Raw genomic sequence first — 6,067 nt, forward strand, 5'->3', positions numbered from 1 at the left:
TGGGGGAATAGGCTCAACTCTACATTTACTGAGGTCTACTAGGGTTAGAATTAATTTTCTCAACAGCTTTTTTAAAGGGCCTATGTATCTGACTAGAAAAATGCATGGGACATGGCAACTAGGTCTAGTAGCAAAGTTAAACTTGTAAACAAATACCAGCAAGGTGTCATGCTAAAAACATGCACAAGGTACTGAGGTACAGTGATACCTAAAAGAAGGGGGTAGGGATTGGGGAACAGGTTTCTAAATGAGATGACTTTAAGCCTCAAAAGATGAGTGGGTGTTTATCAGGTGAAAGGGGTGAGGTGTTACCAGGAGGATGGGGTGAAGCGGGAGGGGTCGGGAACGTCAGGAACATGGCGGGAAAAGGCAGCTTCGTTAGGCAGGTGAAAATGTTCCAGTATCAACAGAGCCTAGGATCAAAGAGAAGAGACATACAGGAAGAAAACTAAGGCTTGGCTGTCATGGAGGCTCTAGACCATAAAGGAGTCTGCTTTTAAGGGCCCATGGTTAAATTTTCAGGATTTGGGAAAGCCAGTTGTCACTTAGCCATTATAAGCAATTAAATTATATAAACTTAATTACAAATGTTAAATACTCAATATAGATTACTTTCTAATTTATTTTGCTACATTTTATTATTATATGTACTTTTGAGATTATTATTATGTTTGCTGTCTCTTTACAGAGTATTTACTGTATAATGGTGTGCTCCTGGCCATTTCTGCCCAGCTTGGTTGAGTTCAGTGACATCACCGTGATAGCTTCAAACCAGTCATTAAAGAAACATTCATGCCACGGATGTTGGCAAATTTATAAATCAGGGTGCTTTTATTTTGTTTTGTTTTGTTTTCCGGAAAGCTAGCTGTTAAATATTTACTGGATTTGCCTGCCACTGGACTTATGCAAAAGAATTCTGAGTTGTTTTATTAGGTAAAGAGAATCATCCTATTGATGTGTGTGAAGGAAAAGGAGATGATCAGGGTGCCTCCAAATTTGACTGGTATAACGGGTTAATGGTGCCATTTATTATAAGGGTACTCATTCGGGAGGTACATATAGGGGAAAGGTAACAGAGTTTGTACTTCCTATATCTGGGAGGCCCATGATCCATCCCAGTTCATTAGATAGTTGGTTTAACAGGTCTGGAGCTCAAGAGGAAAGTCTGGAATGGAGAAATGGTCTTGAATCACCTGCATGCAAGGAGCTGTTCAAACTAGGAATGTGGCGGGGCACCTGGGTGGCTCAGTTGGTTAAGCTCCTGATTTTGGCTCAGGTCATGATCTCAGCCAGGGTTGTGAGATCGTGCTCTGCACTCAGCAGGGTGTCTGCTTGAGATCCTCTCTCTCCCGCTGCCCCTCAAAAAACTAGGAGCATCAGTGTGGTTGTTTAAGGTAAGTAGCAAGAAGAAGAAGGAGAAGGCCAAGGTCAGAATTCCCCAGAATGTTAATGTTAATGCAGTGGGTAAGGAGAAGTGAGCAAAGAGCTGTCAGGGCATGGTCAGAGATGCCTGGGGGCGAGCAGGGTCAAAACAAAGCTCTTGACCTGAGGGAGACTGGTACATACATGGGAATAGTAAAGCACTTAGGTTCTTTTTTTTTTCCTTTTTTAAAAAATATTTTATTAATTTTTTGAGAGAGAGAACAGCGTGAGAGAGAGAGCATGCGCTGGGGAGGGGGCAGAGGGAGAAGTAGACTCCCCGCTGTGCAGGAAGCCCGATGCGGGACTCGATCCCAGGACCCTGGGATCATGACCTAAGCGGAAGGTACACACTTAACCAACTGAGCCACCCAGGTGCCCCGTAAAGCACTTAAGTTCTATCAAAAAGAGAACAGAATGCTGTTCTTGAGAGCGCAGAGGATCCGATGACAAACCTGTTAGAAACAGAGGGGTGGGAACAAGTTGGGAAAGGCTTTCACTGGGCAACTGACACTTGACCTTTTTATTTCTTTTTTTGGTAGAAGAGAGTTTTTCTGTCAGCAAAACCTTGAAAGCCCAAGAAAAGAGAGGGTCCAAATGTTTGGAAGGATAATTTCCTCAAAAGACACAATTGATTAAAAAAGAAAAACTGCCTGCATTTTATTTTTTTTTTATAAAAATGTATTTTTATCCCCAGGGGTACAGGTCTGTGAATCGCCAGGTTTACACACTTCACAGCATTCACCATAGCACATACCCTCCCCAATGTCCATAACCCCACTCCCCCTCTCCCAACCCCCCTCCCCCCAGCAACCCTCAGTTTGTTTTGTGAGATTAAGAGTCACTTGCGGTTTGTCTCCCTCCCAATCCCATCTTGTTTCATTTATTCTTCTCCTATCCCCCTAACCCCCCATGTTGCATCTCCACGTCTTCATATCAGGGAGATCATATGATAGTTGTGTTTCTCCGATTGACTTATTTCACTAAGCATGATACCCTCTAGTTCCATCCATGTCGTTGCAAATGGCAAGATTTCATTTCTTTTGATGGCTGCATAGTATTCCATTGTGTATATATACCACCTCTTCTTTATCCATTCATCTGTTGATGGACATCTAGGTTCTTTCCATAGTTTGGCTATTGTAGACATTACTGTTATAAGCATTCAGGTGCACATGCCCCTTCAGATCACTATGTTTCTATCTTTAGGGTAAATACCCAGTAGTGCAATTGCTGGGTCATAGGGTAGTTCTATTTTCAACATTTTGAGGAACCTCCATGCTGTTTTTCAGAGTGGTTGCCCCAGCTTGCATTCCCACCAACAGTGTAGGAGGGTTCCCCTTTCTCCGCATCCTCGCCAGCGTCTGTCATTTCCTGACTTGTTAATTTTAGCCATTCTGACTGGTGTGAGGTGGTATCTCATTGTGGTTTTGATTTGTATTTCCCTGATGCTGAGTGATGTGGAGGACTTTTCATGTGTCTGTTGGCCATCTGGATGTCTTCTTTGCAGAAATGTCTATTCATGTCTTCTGCCCATTTCTTGATTGGATTATTTGTTCTTTGGGTGTTGAGTTTGCTAAGTTCCTTATAGATTTTGGACACTAGCCCTTTAGTATATTCTCCAAATGTACAAAAGCATCAATTTTTTTTTTAAATCAAACCAACCATGCATACCACGTGATTACGTTTCTAAATTAAAAATGACTAGATGTGTATTTAAAGGGGATCTTTAAAAGGTTTATCTAAATTCCATCCATCTTCTTTCCTTCAGAAAATAAGAGTTTCTTAGTTGTTTGGGTTTTATCAGTTTCAAATTTAATGATAATTGGGTTTTCCCTTTGGGCACTGACCCATTCTGCAGCTGGTTGGTATTCCCCTTGCGAGCTCCTTGCTTTGTAAAGCTCAGCCTTGCCCCAGGCTCTTTCCCTCCTCTCCTCCACACAGAACTTTCTATTGGCTGCTCAGAGAACAGCATACTGTTTAGATTTGTGTCTGGAGATGCCTCTAAGATCAGCAGATGCAGCAAAAGCAAATTTATTCTGTGGCCTCACTTAGGTTTCCTTACCGTTGGCGTCTGCCTTCTCTCTCTCCATTGCACATGCTGAGGTTGTTTAGAAGGCTCATGTCACTGTTAAAATAATGCAGGAGTTCCAGAGGATAAGGCACTCAGGGGCTGCTGCTTGTTCAAGCGTTTTCTGTGTCACTGGATACATGGCATGGAGTGGTTTTAGGAAAAAAAAAAAAGAAGAAAGAAAGAAAGAAAGAAAGAAAGAAAGAAAGAAAGAAAGAAAGAAAGAAAGAAAGAAAGAAAGAAAGAAAGAAAGAAAGAAAGAGAAAAGAAAAAAAGAAAAGAAAAAAGAAAAGAAAATAGAGGGCTTTAGGGGAAAACACTGGAGAAAAACTCCCACCAAAGTAATTAACAATGCACTAGAATACATCTCATTGATACAAAATCATTTGGAATTTGTGATGTTACCCTCTGCAAAGTTATATGAGATTTTAAAATGTCTTTTCCAGGGGCATCTGGGTGGCTCAGATAGCTGGGTATCTGCCTTCAGCTTGGGTCATGATCTCCAGGTCCTGGGATCGAGTCCTGCTACAGGCTCGCAGCTCCATGAGAAGCTTCTCCCTCTCCCTCTGCTTGTGCTCTTTTTCTCCAATGAATAAAATATTTTTTAAATAAATAAAACAGCTTTTCCTATTTTCAGATAGTGAAGGTTTCTCCTCTTCCCCTTCACTAATCTTTGAATGTTTGAAATGATACCACACAACTAACCTTCCAGCTTAGCATCTTGAAGAGAGGAAGGTGCTTTGAAAGCCCTGCTGGCTTCCTTGCTGCTTTTTCTTCCTAACCCCCACAAATTATGTCCACCAGTTTCTCACCGAACTGTGCTCAGGGAATTTTAAGTGAAAACATAGTGACTCCTGTGTGTGTGTGTGTGTGTGTGTGTGTGTGATTGTTCTAAAGGTACTGTACTTACTGAATCCTTATGCTTTATTACCTAGCTTTATGTCATTTTTACAGCTGACAAAACTTCAAAGAGGTTAAGTAAATCCCTCGATTACAGGGTTTGTAAATGGTGAGCTAGGATTTTAAACCCACACCGCATAGTCTGTCCCTAACCTGAATGCACATTGCCTCTACAGGTATGCTGTAAGTCTCTTATCATGCTTATTACATTTTATTATGAGTTTAGCTCCAGAAAAGTCCCATGGGCAGGGCCACTTTCTCTTTGTCTTTTCAATCCTCGTGCCTAGCAGTGTCTGGGCAGAGCAGGCCCTGGAATACTCACCCTACTATCCGCTATCAACTCCCGCTGTCACTAGGCACCACGACACATGCGTGACTCGTGTATTTCGAGTGCTCAGTGACTCTTCAGTATAAAAGAGAACTCATAGATTGCAGTCCTGTAAGGCATTAAACTTTTTAGTATCTGAGTCAGGGGTCCTGAAGACCACCTGTAGGTTCGATAACTTGTTAGGACTCACAGGACTCAGCACCTACTTCTCAGAGCTAGGACTTCTTAGTGAAAGGGTACACAGTAAAATATGCAAAGGAAAAAGACACAGGAGGCAATGTCTGGAGAAATGAGGCAGAAGCTTCAAGAATTCTGTCCCAGTGATCATGCCACATGAGCTGAAATTCCCCCAGTAAGGAGTTGTGACAATACATGTGAAATGTGGTCCACCAGGCCAGTGCCCGAGTACTGGGAGCTGGCCACTTAGGCAGCCTCTGCCTGCCACTTAAAATTGCAGACTCCCAGAGGGAAATGTGTTCAGCACAAACACTATTGTTCATGCAGTATAGACAGTTTCGGCAGAGTGAGCCACTTTTATCCGTTCTGGGAATGGTGGAAACCTGCAAAGCCAAGTTCCCAGATGCAACCATGGGCTCACCTACAAGCTGGTCTCTCTGAGGCTAAGCAGTCAGGCTTGCTGTTAGCTTTCTTTGGCACAGGAATTTTATCCCAACGATTTTCTCTGTGTGTCATGTTGTCAATTTGTTTTGCCTTGACACCAACTCAGTAATAACAAGGCTCACTACTGCACAAGCTCATTTTAGTTCTTAAAAACACCTATGTAATAATTGTATTTTGTATTTTCTTACTCTCTCTGCACTTCAGAAAGCCCTCTGACATAGATAGTGGTCACTTGGCTATTTGTACTTACGGCACATATTAACAGAAAAGGAATGTTTCTGCAGGCAGACAATAATATATAAAGATTAATTACCTCTTTAGAATATACTACATCATTAAGATCACATCCCCCCATTTAAATGACACACAAGCCAGTATTTAAAAGCGACATATTTCCTTTATATTACTGTAAAGTTTTGAGTCTTTAAAAAATAACTTTAAGTTCAAATATAATATGCAGAATATAATATATAAAGTGGTATCCTTACTTTTTGAACTTTATTATGCTTCAGGATTTTTTCTGGTCCTTTCAGATTTATTTTAATAAAGACTGTCCTGGGGACGCCTGGGTGGCTCAGTTGGTTAAGCGGCTGCCTTCGGCTCAGGTCATGATCCCAGCGTCCTGGGATCGAGTCCCACATCGGGCTCCGTGCTCGGCGGGGAGCCTGCTTCTCTCTCTGTCTCTGCCTGCCACTCTGTCTGCCTGTGCTCACTCTCGCTCTCTCTGA

Source organism: Meles meles, chromosome 4, assembly GCF_922984935.1.
Source record: "Meles meles chromosome 4, mMelMel3.1 paternal haplotype, whole genome shotgun sequence".
NCBI lineage: Eukaryota > Metazoa > Chordata > Mammalia > Carnivora > Mustelidae > Meles > Meles meles.